The following is an 18,338-nucleotide window of genomic DNA, read 5'->3' on the forward strand; positions in this document are numbered from 1 at the left end:
AGATGAATTCAGACTCACAATTCATTCTTATATATGCTTGCTCAAAGGTAAGTCTACCTGAGTGCAGTGGGTTTTTCTCCCAGATAAATGGATGTAAAATTGCAGCTCACAATAGTTGATGTGTTCCTAAAAATAAATGAGACAATTGGTTATTATATAAATCCTGATGATTTCAATGGGAACATAGTCTGACTAATTTACTTGGATCTAAACTACATCTGTTAGGATCATTTCATATGGTAAACCCTCTTGAATGCAATAATTATAGGTTATAAACATTTCTACATTCCTTTCAGTATGACTGTCCCTTTAAAGAATTATCCTTTAAAGAATGAAACCCATATATAGACCCTATTCTGATCTGAGAAAGAGGAATTACAAATGCCACATCGACTTAAACACACTTAAAAATCCATTGTTAACAATATGCTCATAACTCTACATTGGATCACTGCCAATATATTTATAATTCTCAAATGACATATACAGTATATAAGGACAATGCTATGCCCTACATTTCCCAAATAATTAAAAAGAATTTCTACATTATTAAGTCCTCTGTATATCTGAACAATATATACAGATATAGACTTGATTCAACTTCCAATGCAGTTACAAATATTATTTTCCTGGCTCTGCTAGGAGTCAAGCTAGATGTACAGTCTGTTAAATGTTGCCTTTTGGCCAAGCAGCTATAGGCCTAATTTACCATGTAATCACTCTAATTTTATGCCAGTTAAATTCTATAGAGATCCATGAAGTCAGCCTATTGTAAAACAGGAATTACACAATGAAGCCACTGGATTCATGTGTCGGTTATATTATCTGGAGCTGGCTATTAACAGGGTACAATCATACAATTTCCTCTGTCAAGGGAGGACTCACACTTCTCTAGCGGCTGCCAAAACAGGAGGGAAAACCCTGCCAGCTAATTGGCAATTATTCAAGTAGATAAATGCTTTCATACTAGTGAGTTCCTAGAGAAGAAGAAATAAATCCACTCGTGAATAGTAGTTACTTTGGAAGAAGAATTTCTAAATCTCTAATATAAATTGGGCTAGGATTATGCTCTTTTTCTGCATAAAGGAGCAAGTCATTAGATTTAGTTTCACATGATCAGATAAGATTTAAAAACAGTTTATGACATTTCCAGCGTGTATTTTGAGACAGATGACAGATAATATAATCCATTCCCTAATCAGAAGGCACTAGGTTTTAAGGATCAAGGAACAGTCTTCAGAGATTAGTGTTCTGCCACAGCCTTTAGTTTCAATGGTCTGAATCTCCACTCATGCAATTCCAAGTAGTTGTGGTCACATATATGTAGTACCTACATATAAATCAGTGTGTGTAGTATAGATTTAAAAAGCAGCACTAGGAATTTTAGTCCACAGTTCTACCCCAGTAGAACCAAAGTTGTCTCTCCCTCTGCCCATGATTCTTGGGCTGTTTTTTGAGGCACAAAGTGTCTGTTCTCTGTTGACAAGAGGACTAATAATTATGTCACTGTTTCCCTTTGACTTCCAAGAAAGGCTATGTAGAGATTTCTCTGGCAAAACAGTGCTCTCTTCTTGGGTGTGGATTAAATGCAGGTCTTGGAATTGAAGAGAATTTACATAAGTGCTGTTTGTCAAAGCAACAGCTATTCCTTACATTATCTGCCAAACATTTAAATCTTAATGATGGGCACTGTTGCCTAAAAGATGGCGATTTTCCTGCTGAGAGACTGCATTAGATTCAAGGGACACAGCTCATTTCCATTCACTCAGCAGTCTCTCTAGCAATGACATGCAGTGCTTGAAACTGTTTATTTCCAAATTCAGGCCTCCTCTGCATCAGTCATCAGCTTCAATTACCAGTTTTCCCGGAGCCGAGCCATCAGGCAGCCTGACATCAGGGTCCAACCTAATTCCCACCTTCTCCAAAGTCAAGAGCATAATGTGCAGATGAAAAGGTGGGAAATAGCCTGGACTTCATTAGCATGCAGAGGCTGCTTGTTCATTTGCTTGCTGCGAATGAAAGTTCTGACACTCAGGCGCTTTTCTGCAATATGAGAAAAAGGCCTCTTCAGAGTATATGATGTCCTTACTGGCAAGGAAAGGTCATCAAACAGGCAGACACTGACCTTGCTCCCTGCTCTTCATGACTAGTTTATTGATTCCAGGAACACCTCATTACATGCTGGATCAACATATTATTGCTATGTTCAGTGACTGAATTGTTTACAAGTGTCTTTATTGCTGGCAAAAGCCATCTACAGGATGCACGACTGCACTCATTTGGATGTGACCTGCCAATTATGTGTTATCCGATATGTTGCTGGGTGTCTTGATCCTTGACCGGGGCTGCTGCCCTGCATCAGTGCAGTCCCATTTACTACTTCTTTCTAACCGCTCTTTGGGAAAGTATCCATTAGCCTGTCAGTGTGTAAATTTGTTTTCTTACCTTCGCTACAGGAAATCGGGAGCGTTATTGTGCTGTCATTTGCTATGCATGAGGTTCATAATCAGTTGGGGGAAGGAATGTTTTTATTGTGTCTCATGATAACCTACACAATTTGTAGTCAGGCTGCATTGCAAGAGAGTAATGGGACTTGTTACAGAGCCACACATAGGCCCGATGAGAGAGACCTGTCATATTTTATTTTATTCAGGCACGGCTCCCGAAAAGCCGTGCAAGGCCACTGATTTATTAGCAAGAGAGAAAACAGAGAAACAATCCACCACCCCCACCTCCACAAGCTGCTGATTGCCTGGCTCTAAAGTCCAATAACTTACCACACAGGAAATGGCTTTTACCCTTCTGTGTCTGTGGTTTTTTTCTCTTGTGGCTTGCATTATTATCAAATAAATATGTGTCTGATTTTAAGTACATCAGAGAAGTTGTGCCGGGCAGACCAAACCAAACACCCCCTCTGGCCAGCATACTGTCCCAACCGCAAGCATAGGCGGGGTGTGTGCATGTCCCCAAGTGGGGCCAAAGCACAATAGCACTTTGTGCTTTAGGTTGCCCAGCAAGTACTTATAGACAGGTGCATTCCCTCTGATTCATAGCCATTATGGCATGGTAACATTGGGCGCAGCCTGCTCCCATTCCCACTTTTATTGTCACTGCTGAATTAAAGGAGGTGTGCTATTGCGCAACCATTCCCCGATTTTGTCCTCCAGCTTCACATGCTCAGAGGAAACCTGAATAGATGTTCTTCTAAAGGCTTCTTCAGTCCTTTGCATGGAATAATGGGTAAAAACAGCTCATCGTTTCCAGGTATGGAGCTTGCAAATCATGTATGCTTCAAATATCTCAAAGACACCACTTAGGAAGAATATGTCCTGTTACATTTCAGATAGAAGACAGGTGTAAATCTAAAGCCTAAGGAGAAGAGCAAAAGGGGAAATATTTAATCACATGGCTGAATTTATGGTATGCATGTAGGGAAAACACAACTTCCAAGTCAGATTTACAAGTAGGCAGGGTTTATTTCTATTAGGAGGTATGATAACACGATTAGGTAGCCTTTATAGATTTTCCTTTGATTCAAACACATGCATTTGGAAATGTATCAAAAAATTGGGGTGGCAATGCTATGTTTTGAAAAGGGAAATTCTCAGCTATGAATTTGTCAGTCCATTCTTCTCAATCTGAAGTAAGCGAATCATGCTTCCAGTTTGTCTTTCACTGATGTTCTAAAGAATACTATTACTGTGAATACTATGAGTGCAGCAGTGTGAATATTTGAATGAAGCTGTATCATTGTACATAATGAAACAAAGCAGGGTATAATGTTTAAGGTGTTGGTCTAAGGAAGATCCAGGTTCAAGGCCATTCTCAACTATGGCATTCCCTGAAGGCATACCCACACTGCACCCACTCCTGACAGAGATGTTTTTGCAGAAACTGGCTCGCTGTTCATGAAAACTGCATGCTATCTCAAAACCCCATGGGACAGTTCTCTGTTCCAATTGCCTCCTGCCTTTCCAAGGAACTGCCTATCATGGTTCTTCTTGTGTGTTGTCTTACTGGTCAAAATCTCTCACGTGTATGTAAATTTATCACAAAAATGCTGAGTGGTGAACTTTAAAAACAAAACAAAACCGCAAGCTGGTGGGGGGGACACTAATTAAAATTTTTCTAACAGCTTCAAACCAAGGACATTCTGGATACAAGATAAGTATTATCACCATCAGGCTAATAAGGGAGAAATAATGTTATAGCAACTTTATCAGGTATTATTCTAGAAAAGAAGGAAAAATGTGGTGGGAGACATTCCTGACTCTGTGAAATTGCCAGTCAAAAGGTAGGAGAGGCACTTGTAAAACTAAACTTATTGTATATGTTCATGTATAAACTGAGGATTTTAGCTGCCAAAATGCCCCTAAAATTAGGTTTGGCTGATCTGTGGATGGGTTTAGCTGCAAGTATATATATAGTAATATTTTTAAAGTGCCTATATTTCTCATATACTGTATATTACCAGATATGCCCACACCTGGATAAGCAGGCCCTCAAATTGATAATCAATCATTTTTCAATGTATAATCTTGCCAGAGGGAAGTTGAAAACAGTTTATCACTTCATTTAATCAGGTTCCATGCCCCAGATGAATAAATGCTGAGAAGATCAGTTTGCATGGCATTGAAAATGATGATTGATTTGGAGAATTGCAGATTGTTAATTCCTTTGAGGCTCTCTAGATCTAATGTTTTGGGCTTTTATAGCATTTGATGATCCAAAAGATTTTGGGAGGGGAGTGTCAACAGGCTCAATTGAATATTAATTATCTGCACCAGGAACCTTGTGCTCCCAAGCAAAGCCACTGAGGTCATGACAGAAAATCTAATTATGGAAGAAAATCAGATACACAACATGGTGTTATAAGGATAGAGTTCTTTTATGAACTGTGTAGCTTTAGTTAATAATTGTATTTCTTCAGGGGAATCTCAAAATTGAATCAGATGCTAAAGGAGCTATAATTATGTTATCTATAGTTATGTTATCAGCAGCTGGAGCCTGGGGGGAGGGTATAATGATAAACCAGTATTTTCAACCTGCAAAATTCAGTCATTCAAAGAAACCTTTCTGAAGAGTTGGCTTAAGCTGTTTTAGCCTACTAAAAAAGAATATTGTCAGCCAGTTCCTTCTCTTCTGAAGGCCAAACTAAGCACTGATGTACTGTTTTCTGAATGTCATATTACATTTTACTAAACAATGAAAGACAAGTGCAGTGCAAGATTCAGAATAGGATTGTAGAGTTAAAGAAGGAAGCTTGGTCATTTCTTCCAAATTATTATATCTAAAGCTGTTGCCCTTAGACAATAATGATTCCAGAAGTAAATTTTAGCAGAAAAATAGGATAGAGTTAAATAACAAGAAGAAAACGTGAAAGTAAGTCTGAAAATGGAATGGATACATATGCATTTTGCCTATGGTTCCAGATGCTAGGAATAGAATTCATTACAGATTGAAGGAGCCACAAGTGTTATCAGAGTAAATGATTGTTTTGATTATATTATTCTTATGTATCTTATGGATTCCAAGTTCAAGTTCTTTAGGACAGTTCATAGGCTTTATATAAATTAATCATATGAAGAGACAACACAGTAGCCCAAAATATTTCTGTTCCTTAGAAAAAGCCTGCTGAAGTCTCTGATCTTTTGCTTATAAGAGGTAGCTGACATATATGAAAAGCAGGAAAAGTCTGGAGGAAACCAGATATCAGAGAATGCAAGTGGTCAAAGAAGTGTCCCAGACCCAGCAGACATGACATGAGAAATGTCATTAGGATTTCCCAAGACTTAAAAAGGAATATATGTGGCCTCTATGGGTTCAACCATCAGAACCTTTCTGAAAGTTGCTTTCAAATTTTTATTATTAATGAAAAATTAAAAAAATATTTACTTCTTTATTAAGTTGATTGAAAAGTTCTTGAGTGGTGTGTTGGGAGCAGCATTCAAAAATGTTGATTAATACTAATGGTATTATTCTCCAAGTAGATATAGTTGTTTTTATTGAAAGCTGCCAAGAGATGGTTGAGTTGGTAAGTAAATAAATAAAAAAATGCATGTTGAACTGCCTTTATTTTTTTCTGAATGAGAGCAACAATTAGGCTCACTATTTATCCTGCCTTTATTATTTGTTATAAATAACTCAAGGCAGCAAACATACCTAACACGCCTCCTTCTTCCTATTTTCTCCACAACTACCCTGTGAGGTAGGTGGGGCTGAGAGAGAGAGAGAGTGGCTCTCTGGGTCACCCAAGGTCACCTAGCCAGCTTTCATGCTTAAGATGGGACTAGAATTCAGTTTTCTGATTTTTAGCCTGGTGCCTTAACCACTAATTCAAACTATGCCACCTATATCCACATAAACTGTCAACTATACTGATGAGCAAGGCAAACAATCCACTGAAAGGAATTCACTTCAACACAATTTATGATCCCAATGTGCATCAAGAGCAACAATAAGCTTTTTAGGCTATTGGGTGAATGTGTTTTTATGCACAATCTTGCATTGTGGACATTTTTTTGCCATTGGCTGCTTGCAGAACTCAACAAACAAAACAAGATTGATTTTCATTTGAAAATAGAAACCTAGAATCTCCATGGCATATCAACCATACTTGTAATGCACCTGCACAGGGCCCACTTTTGTATTTAAAAATCTGTGCCAATCTTAACAAAAAAAGCAAGATAATTTCTGCAATGCTAAACATGATAGCAGTGTTCCATATAATGCAACTGCATCTTTTTGCCTCACTCAACCTGTCTGAAAAAGAGATCACAAGATATAAGAGAACAATAACAATATACTAATATTATATAGGAGACAGCAAACATCTCAAACTTACTTGAAACTTACCTAGGAGGTAGCAGTTGCTTTCTTCTATCCACAATTATTATCAGTTAACATGCGTTTTAACTAATTTTCCATCACACCCAGCATTTCCAATCTGCTCCAGCCAATGCTGGCCATGAATAGGACTTCTCCCTGTTGTTCCATCATGTTGCAGTCTTAGAGGATGGATGTCAAACTCGCAAGACATGTTGTCGTCACATGACGTACTGGAACTTTTTTCCCCCTTCACTAAATCGGGGGCGGGCTTGGCCAGCATTTGACGCATCTGGCCCATGGGCTGCAAGTTTGACACCCCTGTCTTAGAACATTGCTTCAAGGATTGTTTTGAAGTTTTTCATCAGCCAAAATGTGATACTTTATTCTGAAAGAGTGACATTAAAAATGGCCATTTGCAGTTCAGGCTACTCGAAGCTCAGAATGTTTTCCTCGCCCCCTATAACATTCAAATATGTAATCTAATTACTATAGTCTGAAATGGTACAGCTAACAAGCTTGACATCTGTTTCATGATTGTGTGTGTTAGTTTTAAAAATGTGTTTGTTCATCTTATATAATTTTTTAACAAATCCAAATATTAAAAGGGGCCCAAAGTCTAGCATATAAAGTATTCAATGGATAACCCAAAACCAATGTGAATGCATATGTGGGCTTAAAATAACAAGTAAATCAGAAAAAAAATGCTTACCATAAATAATAAAAAGTATTTGTTAAGTTTGTTAGATGACAGAATAATAAATCTGGATAAAGGGATGCTTGCTCTCTACAAAAGAAATCATAAAATTTCTAAGCATTGCAACATGAAAATATAGGGTGATAGTAATTTTCAGAAGCCAGTATTCCTGTACTTAGCATTCATTGTTTGCATCTAACAAAATATTTTTAAAAACCCAACAAAAGTGATATTACAAAACTCAATGTGGTTGGATAAGAAAAAAAACATGGCAGAATACCAATTCTAGTGCATATATCTGGACACTGATAAGAAAAACTGAAAAGGGAAACCTATAATCTATGAATCTCAATGCTGAAAATCCATAAAGTTCCTCCAATTTGTTTTCTCCATAGAAAAGAAAAGCAGAATGCTAGAGATCAAAACAAATATGTTTGTTTTGCCTGACTTTAGTATAAGGAGGAATCTTAAATACATACCCCATCCAAAATGTCCTTGAATTAAAAATAAAGGGGGGGGGTAATTCCAAGTAAAATACAGTGAAGGAAAAATGGACTGCAGTAATTTAAACAGAATTATCTGTTCTTCAGGAAGTTCAGATACATTATAATGTCTCAGGAAAATAATGTACATAGACTTAAAATGTTATACAATATAATGTTGAGGAGGAGAAAGAATAAAAGCTGCGAAGAAGTGTATCAATATGGAATGTCCCCATTCATAATATCAATTATAATTGATATTGAATATAATTGTTAGCTAGCTTCCTTATACTTTGTTCATGAGGCCTGTTTTATATTTATGGTCCCTTTTAGATTACTTAAGGATTAATAGTTAGAGAATGCATTTTCTACCAATAAACTCAGTCTCTTGCTTCTAAGTTTTTGGAGCCTGGTTGACTTCTTTTGGGTATATTTTGTTATGTTATATAATTGTTATATATACATACCGTAGATTAAAATGGTTTGCCAGGGATTCTCTTCCCCGGAAAACACTGAGAATTGCAGTTCTGTGAGAAGAAGTAGAAATCTCTAAATTGTGTACTATAGTTCCCCATTACTCACAAAGATGAATAATTACCCACCTAGTTTATATTTATAACGTGACTACAGGCCTTACAATCCAATCCTGATAGAAGTAAATCTTCCTATTTCTAAAAAAATACCAAGTTTCAGATTGCAGAGGTGGTTTTCCAAAACCATTCCCCTCTTCTTACGCACATTGATGGTACTACTGTATGCCTGCCACATCTACCCAATTTATTTTCCAAAGCTTGGTGGCCTTGAGAAAAATTCAGATTTCCAGAAACAGTAATTACCAACTGAATAACAGAACAGTGCTAATATATGCCTTTTGAGCCGAGCTCAGATGACATTAACCTCCAGAATATCTTTGGAAACCTTGAGGTCTGAATAAATAATACAAATATTCAGCTAGTACAGAAGAGAATCCTGGAAGCTGTCAAAGGCAAATGATAGAAAAAGGTGCATATTTTCTCCAAACAAGCTACTGCTAAGGGAAACCCTTGGTGCATATAACAGAGTATAGAGAAGATTTAATCAGGAGTACCTCCTTTCTTTGTGGGACCAGTAAACTGGCAAGTAAGGAGCTAGAGAGAGATCAGCACACAGTACAGTATAGGGTGGGTTGGCACAAGAAGATATCAAGACTTGTTTCTGAATTTAGAGATAAAAGTGGAAGATCTGAAAGGGACAAATGTAAATTCTGGATTTGGAAAAAGACTTTAAAAAACCTATTAAAATAAAACAAAAGTGTTTTTCCTTTCTGGTATTTCACCTAGAACAGAAGAGGAGTAAAATATTATTAGTTTGTATCTTCAGATAACAGTAAGCAATTAATATAACAGGCATAATTCAGTACTTTTAAATTCTATCAATTTTAGTGGGGTAAACATCAACACTTAACATATTTTATTTTATTTAAATTAAAAGGATCAAATATATCTCAGTGTGGCTACACCAAATCCTCAACTAATACGTTAAGTTTTGAAACCAGTATCATACAGGACTGTATAGAATTTCAGTCGTGGGATTATTAAATAATTGGATAATTTTATTAAGATTGTAGAAGAGTGTAGGATTTCAAATTGTCAGTACCTTCATATATTGAAATCTTGGATTACAGCATATGTCAACATGTCAATAAAATATGTCAACAAAAGCAAGCATCATTAAAATCATTTGTGAAGTAACCTGAAAGGCATAGAAACTGCATATTTTTCAGGGTTTCAAAAAAAAATCTATAGAAGTGATGTCAGATGAAAATAATTGTAATAAAACATTGGTCTCAGTTACTTAAATGAATCTTTTATGATCGCCTGGTAAAGATCAGCACTGGGCAAATAGTATTTGTATTCAGAATAAAACCCTGGTTGATAGAATGGCTACAGATTCCAGAACACTAATAGGAAAATAGGAAATAGTCCTTTTAAATATTGAATTTAAATATCTTGATGGGATGACAAAAGAATTTTTCTTATTCAGGTTAACTGCTCTGATTTAACCATATTAAATGTTTCATTAAAACATTCTGTTACTCCTAGTACTTTGCAACTCTATTCACTGGGGAAAATGTGGCAAAATAATATTTTGGCTTTTCAAAATAGTTTTTGTTTATAAAGGAAGGTTGGCTTTGATATAATAATTGTTTTTCTGGAAATTTAATTTTTAGGATGGTAGCCTTAACCATAAAATCCCAGGATGAGAAGAAAAAAGAGAAAGAATGAAAGAGAAAGAGAGAAAGAGAGAGAGAGAAAGAGAAAGAGAAAGAGAGAAAGGACAAGCTCTGTATTGCAAACTAACAAAATACTTAAGGATTGCAATCCCATTGCAGACATGTTAAATTAGCTAAGGAATCACATCTTACGCTCAAACAAAGGTTCTGAATTGTACTGAATTACTGAATTTAAGAAGTATTTTTCCCTGGGCTTGTGTTGGATCTCATTTGCCACAGGATATTATCTGCTTTCTATCCCAAATATCTTATTAAAGGCTAAGAGTACTAACTTTGGTGTTCACAGAAGTCTCATGATTCTCAAATGGCCATAGTAAATAAATAGAGAAGAGTGATGGAGGACGTCTTCCAGAATTCAAGTAAACACTTCTGTCTTTTCCTTTCTTTCATTCTCTTTCTTGTGATACTAGCCAAGCTCTAATAAGCTAGGTTTCTCTCATTCAGCCACATGCCTGAAAATATTATCTTTTAAAAAGAGATTTGAGAAGTGGTTTGTTATTAAGCCATTGAAGAATGTTTGCCAGTATTTAAGGATCAACACTAGTCTGCTCCCAATAAAGTGCAAGGACATCCAGTTATTTACTTCTCATTCAAGACCACTCTTTGGTTTTCAGCATTTTCAAGAGTCCTTCTGGTCAATAACATATTTAAGAGGGAGAAGAATTTGTACCTCTGAGTTAACTATAAATTAAACAAAATATTAAAGGCAAACTAAACAATTGATCCAACTAAACACTTTCAGCTTTGTAATTTCATTAGAAGAGTTAAGCACATCCTTCACTTCAGATAAATGAATAATATAACTGGACTGTTCTCAATTTGCTCTGAATATATAGTTAATATAAACAGAATCCTTATTGTTGGGGAAAATCTAGAGGGGTAGAAGGGTCGTTTCACAAAAGGGCAAATTGTTTTGAAGCACTGTATGAGATTAATAATTTACTGTGGCTGACATTTTAAAGTTAAAATGTTGGATGCAACATCACCTCAGGATGTGTGGAAAGTGGGTGCTAGTCCACAAAAATCCTAATTCTGTTCATTTTTTAAAGGTTGCTATTCTAAATTGTTTATGTGGTAAATTGTCACTAAGATACACCATCTAATTACACCTTTGGATTATTCCTAGATTAATGTGTGAAGCACTGTTTGAGATTAACACTAATTTACATCAAAGTCCAATCTATAATTTTAATGTCACCACAGGATTTTGTATTCATCAAATAATAAGTCCATATCAGAAACCCGACAGAAATTTCTCTCATTTTAACTAAGGAAAGTCTGAAAAAAGTGAGGAAATGGAACCAAGGTATGGCTTTATTAGTTGGGCTATCAAAATCCTGATGAGCCCCAGATGGCAGCTGATATAGACACGTCAGTCTCTTTGCTGCCATCTAGCATCAGTCTGATTTTTTGCACTCCATATACAGTCCAATTTAGGTTGATAGCTCTAAATTTTGCAAACGGCAAAAGCTTCACCTATGGCAGAGTCCGAGAGATTTTTCTTTCTTTTCTTTATGATTGTGGGGCAGAACGCATACATTCAGTCCTCTTTTGAAACGGATATTGGAAGTGATGGGTATTTCGTTCGGGATGTTTGTTCACTGAGCCTTCAAAGCAAAGGTGGCTTTTTACTAACTCAACTTGGTAGTTCTTTGTGGCGTTTTAGTTAATCCCACTAACTAACATTCGCCAATTTAGTCGCCCATTCCCGCCCGTCGCTGGACGCCATATTCTCTGCAAGGTCGTTTTCCAAAGACAGAGTCTGCCTGGGGACAACCGGGAGTCACCTCGCTCGCTCGGGTTCCTACATCCAGCATTCTTCACTGCGCTGTTTCCTCCAGTCCGGTCCTGCCCCGGCGGGGAAGGAACCTGACTCGAGGGCCCATCCTGACGGGCCAGGTTTACTATCAGTGGCTGGCGGGGGCGGCTGGTGGCTTTATGCCTTTCCGTCGGCCTTTCTGAGCTTCGGAGGAAAGGCGCGGCTGAAGGGAAACGGGAGACAGAGACGCCCGCCGGGACAAGCCAACCGACCGAGGCTACCAGCGGCCGCAGGCCAACCTTTGCGCGGGCGGCCCTGGCAAGCGACTCAAGCCCTGAAGAGTCCCGGCTTGGCAGATAATTCAGAAACTATTTGTGTGAGCTATTTATCAAATTATTAACTGCACAGATGTTGTTTGGCTGAAGAGCAGCTGAACCTTCTCGCTGCCATCCGCGGAGACAAAGGTCTGGAGAAACAATTGAAGACGTGTGCGGAATATTAAATTAATTTACTGCTCTTAATTCTTATGCTAATCCTGACCTCTCCTAGAGCCTATCAATTACCCCGCATAGAGAGGAAGAAGAAAGACGGGGACAGTTTCTTCGCCTTCTTTTTAGAAAAGGGAAATATTTGCCATCAAGCCAGAAGCAAAGAGCGGGCGTCTTTAATTGAAGCGCCGCGCTGCAGTTCCGCGGTTTAAAGCAGGAGCCTGGGTTGGCCGACCGCGGCCGAAGAGGCGAAGGACGAGGAGACGACGGAGGCCGAGCCCTGCAAAGCTGTCCCTCGCCTCGCCTCTGCTTCCCAGGGACTACGGAGGGAGCGTTATGGGTGTCTCAAAGACGGGTTGACTTCTGTGGTGGTGGGGGGGTGGGGAGGGGAGAGGAAATGCGCGCAGCCTCCACCTCACGGCCCCGAGCTGTCTCAACGGCCCGCGTGGCAAGGTTGGGCCGGAGCCGGGGAAGGACTTTCCTCCTGAGCGACTTCAGGACGCGCGGCGAAGGAAAGGCCGCCGCCGTCGTCCCCTCCACTGGGCCTCGGCAAGGCGGCTTCTCGCGGAACGGGCTCCGTTTGATTACATGGGCTTGTCTTTAATTTATAACGAGTTTTACTTCGCTTTAAAGGACGGCGGAGAAAAGCCTCTCATCTCCCCGTCGTTCCTTTCCATGGGAACTGATGTTTAAAACTGGGGGGGGGGGGGCAGCTCCGCGAAAGTTTCAGTGTTTGCACAACCACGGCGGCGGCTTCCACGCCTAGCCCCGAGCCAAATCGTTCTGTTTGTTTTGGGCGCGAGGCTGCGGCTTACTTGACTAACCAGGCTTAAACCGATTACGACTTAGCCCCATGTGAGAACCCAGCCGCGCTCGCAAAGGATGCGGCGGGTTGCATTTGGCCTCTGAAACGTGGTCGGCTATGACGTCATTCCAGGCAGGACGCAAGCAACCTGGGAGGACAAAAGATGACATTTTGTTTCCACCGAGGAAAAAGCGGGGTTGGTGGGTGGGGGAGACAGATTATTTTGTGTGTCGGGGGGAGGGTTGTTAGGACACCATGTCCATCCCCAGGGCTGTATTTAGAGGGCGTTGAGCTACAGACCTCTGCCTTTTTTTCCTTTCATCGCACCTTTTATTAAGGGATAAATAAATAGGACCAAATAAACGCCATCCGTCGATTCCCTCCTCCCTCCCCGACGACCTTTGCGACACCTCGGCGGCGCGGTGCTGTCTCTCCAGCGCCTTTGCCGGGCTCCGATGTTGCGTTGCCTTTTCAGCTCGGCATAGTCGCCGCACCCCCCTCCACGACCGCTACAGCACAATATCAATTAATCATGCGACAGGCAAACAAGGAGATTTATTCCACTACAAATAGCCTCAAAGAGAGCTGCTGAATGGGGGTGATTAGCATGAGAAAAGCGGAGCAAAACTCCACAGTTCAACAGCTAAAGAGCAATTTGATGGGGCTGGGATGGGGAAATTACTTGATTAGCGTCTGTTGGAAAAGAATCAGGCTGAAAGAGCACCGAAGCCGTAAAGCGGGAACGATTTGGACTGGTGGATCGAAACCAGGCCAGCGAACAAGAATCGGACGCAAAGCCCTGCGAGCTTTTCGGGGCAGCGTTTAAATATTTTTCTTTTATTGGTAGTATAGGGAAAGATCCAGGTTGATAACACTTTAAAATCCATTATTACTTTTACTACTTAGTAATATTTACGAGGCTACTAACGGAAATTTAAGCTTTGCGGGGGGAGGAGAAAGACATACACCTGACTAGCAATTTAGCGCCCGAGCCTGTCTAGCCTCAACCAGTTTCCTCTTGATTTTCCGTCGGATTTATTTTGACTTAAAGCAACTGCACAGCGTTGCAGTTTCTGTTACACTCGGTGTTATTTCCACGTAAATAAATGTGCACAGTTGATTAAAAATATCGGACATGATCCTTTTATTTTACTTTATTTCAACAGGAGCATTTTAAATCCCCCGGTCGCTGACTGTCTCTCCCCCCACTCCTTTCCCTTTAACAGGACAGCCCCGATTAAGATTTTAGTCCTATTCATACTTACTTGGGAGAAAGCCCCATGGGGCATAAAGGAACTTTCCTTCTGAATAAACATAATGTCTTTCCTCGCTGCTGGTTTAATGTGCTGCTCAACCTTCCCTGTTTTGTAAATGGAGCCAGCAGGCATAAATTGAGTTGTCCAGATTGTGGCCTCCATCTTGCATTCACAGGACCTTTCAAAGCAAGTGCCTTGAATTCCTGGGTTAGGTGCCATTCTTTTCAACCCCATATTTGATCAATCAAGGATTGGTATATGTAATCATCCAAGGGAAGAGGGCCTTATTACATCTTTTCTGCACCAAGATGCAACTATGGGTCAGGAAAAAGGAGATAGTGAAGTGCTATGATTTTTTCACTACATATTGTTGCAATAGTATTGCGGCTTGGGGTGGAAAAATAAATCCAGATTGTCTTTTGGTTCTGAGCTAGGACATGATATTGCCAAAGTGATCTGAGGTTATTGTAACTGCTTTGTCCTGGAAATCCAATGCTTAATAAATCAACATGGAATGAGCAGGAACACCGTTTTGCTGCTAGATGGTGTTGATCTTACTTTTCAATGAGGCAAAAGCAAATACACATACGAGGTTATGGCTCAAGTTAAATTGGGGAGTTTAAAAAAATCATAACTACCCTCCCTGATTTTATTCCATTCCCCACCCCCTGGAATTGGGTGGGGAATGTTCATCTTTAAGTTTCTTGTATAGGTATATAGCTTGTGCCAGATACTGTACTTATGCAGTTGTGAAACAGGTATATAGGAGTGTTAAGGCATGAATCCCAGACCATTGAAGTTCCCTATGATCAGACTTCATTTCTTCAAATACGATGCATTCCAAATGCACTATTAAGAAGTGAAGACATAAAATCAGATTGAAAAAATAGACTGATTAATATTGCAGTTCTATTGAACAGAAATGAATACAGAGTCCAACAAAATGAATATATATAGCCCAATAAAAGCATCACCTACTGAGACTATTATTGATCATTATTTCTCAGAGAAACTAAGAGTATTAGTGCCGCAGAATTCATTAATTTTGATAATAATGAAGATCCTACATGACTTAAGTTTACTGGATTCTTCCTGCCTTGATATTTTTTTCTTTCGTGGGTCATGTCCTCATTAGTGAATTATAAACTTACAGCATCACCCGACCATTGCTATGGTGATATAAAATCTGTTCATTGTTATTATTTTGGCACAGTGATGGTTGAATGACATTATAAGGCACAGTGAATTGCTAGTGACATAATGGTCAGTGTATATGTAGATGTTCATTGATTTACACCACACTATAGTACCAATATGTGCAACTTTATTTTCTATTATGCTCTGCAGTAAGATGCATTCATATCACAGAAAAGGAAATTGCCACTTATAACCAACCCATTCTGGTTTACAAAAGATAAATTGTACTAATATTACAAATTTGCAGGAAAGAGTTTACTTTAATCCTGACCATGCAAAACTTGTTTCAAAGTCTAATTCTATGGCAAAAGGCTTCAGTACCCAAGACAGTGGTCAGGGTTGTACCTTGCTTGGTCATTCAAGTGAGTCAATCATTCACGTTCTCAGCCAACCTATTCACAGGGATGCCATAACCGGAAGTAGTGAATGCTATGTATGGGAAAGGTAGGTTATAAATCAGCTAAATAAATGGGTTGCTCTAGTCTTATTAATTGCTAGAAACCTGTAGTCCTTTCTTTGACTGTTTTATTACATATAGTTGGAGTGGGACATTTCTGGGGAAACAGATGGAGCGACAGACTATGGTAGGTGGCTGAAATGAAATCCCAAATAAACGTTATTGAAAGCAAATGTAAGAAAAGCAGTGGGCCTGAATGATCGGTGCTGAGTTGTTGCAATAGTAAGTAAGGAATGTATAATAAACTCTTACAGGTCAATTGAAGCCAATTTGCATATTTCGCTGGAGGACACGGTGCGCAGATGCTCTTGTTTATATAGCACATGGATGAATCCAGCCCTTCATTCCTTATTTGCAAGTGTGGCATCGCACAGGTTGATTTTTGTTCCCTACAGATCTGCTGTAAGTAAAGCAAGCCAGTTTATACTGCAGCTTGGCAGAAGCTGTCGGCTTCTTTTTCGGACACAGCTCGGTAACGAAATCGTGGCTGGAAATAATGAGGCAACGCCCAGCCTCAATAGTAGCGTCACAAGGAGCTGAATCGCTTTCCGGGTATTTTTAAATACACCCGCAGTCGCTTACACAAATCTCTCTCTCTGTGTGTGTGTTTGCCTTTAAAACCCGTGCCTGCCTTCAATGCTGCGTTTCAGTTAAACAGCCGGGTCTTTGGTAAAAGAAATGTTGGTGGAACAAACACTTCATTAGCCAAACTGAAATGAAAATAACAGTAGCCTCCTTGGTTCGAGGTGGGAAAAAAAGGAGAGAGGATTGTCATTCATCTGTTTCTTCAGAATTAGAATAATTTGCTTCTTCTAAAGATACTGATATCTCAGGGTGGAAAAAGAGATCTGGAAGGTGCCGCTTAGAATCCCACCTCCCAATAAGTCACATAACGAAATTAAGAAATTCCCCTTTCTTTCAGGTTCACCCCACAATAGAGTAAATATTATAATATGGATTTCTTTTACTTACATGATTTTCAGAAAAATAGTATACTGAACCAATTTTGAGCTGGAATGGAGGGGGTGAAAATGTTAGGAGATGTGGGATTTAGGAGACTCAAAGCCTTTAGAATCAACCCCAAATAGATTTAATTAAGAGTGAGCTCTCTTGAATGGACTGGCCCATTTAAGGAGTCTGGATGACTCTTCAAATATTAACTTCCCCTGCTTGCTCACAAATAGGATAGATTGTTATAAGTTTATTGATCATACATTTATATCTGGATTCTAATCACAAGTTTCTGAGAGCATAGCACATTGAGGGAACCTGGTTTCCTTTCCATTCTCCCCCAGAACCACAATGTGAAGGTAAGTCCAATAGAAGGCCTGTATGCTATAGGGGAGAATCCCCAGAACCTCCAGCAGTTTCTGGAGGACCTCTTTATATGATCTCTATGTTGGAATTTCTGGTCTTATTTAAACAGTTTCTTAGATTCTTAATGTAAGTGTGAATAAAGAATGGTGTGTGCATATGTGTGCATTCATGCACATGCAATGGAACTGAGGCCTCTGTTCAAATCCTCACTCCTGATGTTATAGGGATGATGAGTTGTACTAAATCATAATGGGATTTATGTGGATTTGACCTAGAAGTTGTGAAAGCCAAGCCAACTGTAGTTTATTCAACAGATCATGATCAACAAAACCACAAGAATGAGATTTATGAAACAGATCAAAGATCAAAGGGGGTAAACCTATCCTTGCTGTTCTGAGTTCTTTCGAAGAATAGGGGGAAAATTCATTCTGAGTCTGAGGGCACAGTGTTCCAAGTAACTTGCTTTTTAAGCAATGCTCTCAGCAAACATCATTACTTTAATTAAAAATTGCACAGTGTAATCCTAAGTGCAGAAAAAAGACCTGCAGTTACTTGTCATTGTGCAACTTTTTAGATTATGCAGAAAGTCACTCTCTTGAACAGTGTATTCATGTTTATTTTTCTATGCAAAGAAGAAAAATGTGCTTAAAATAACATTTTACATTTTAAACCTCTCACATTTCCTTTTTTGTCCAAAAATACATTTTTGTATTACATTTATTTAGATCTACATATCAGTCAAATAGTGGTAATAGTGGTGATGTCATGATGATGTCATGATGA

General features: G+C 39.0%; 1 long non-coding RNA gene across 2 annotated transcripts in view; it reads right to left on the bottom strand.

Moving 5' to 3' along the window:
* The window catches only part of LOC148114813 (uncharacterized), a 129,089-nt gene that overhangs the window by 85,533 nt on the left and 25,218 nt on the right, over positions 1-18,338 (bottom strand). For both annotated transcript variants that reach the window (XR_015733217.1, XR_015733218.1), the window contains exon 2: positions 19-126. This is a non-coding gene — a long non-coding RNA (uncharacterized LOC148114813). The remainder of the gene's footprint in view (positions 1-18; positions 127-18,338) is intronic.

The sequence above is a fragment of the Pantherophis guttatus genome, chromosome 3 (genome assembly GCF_059756535.1).
Source record: "Pantherophis guttatus breed Tessera chromosome 3, ASM5975653v1, whole genome shotgun sequence".
NCBI classification, from domain to species: Eukaryota; Metazoa; Chordata; class Lepidosauria; order Squamata; family Colubridae; genus Pantherophis; species Pantherophis guttatus.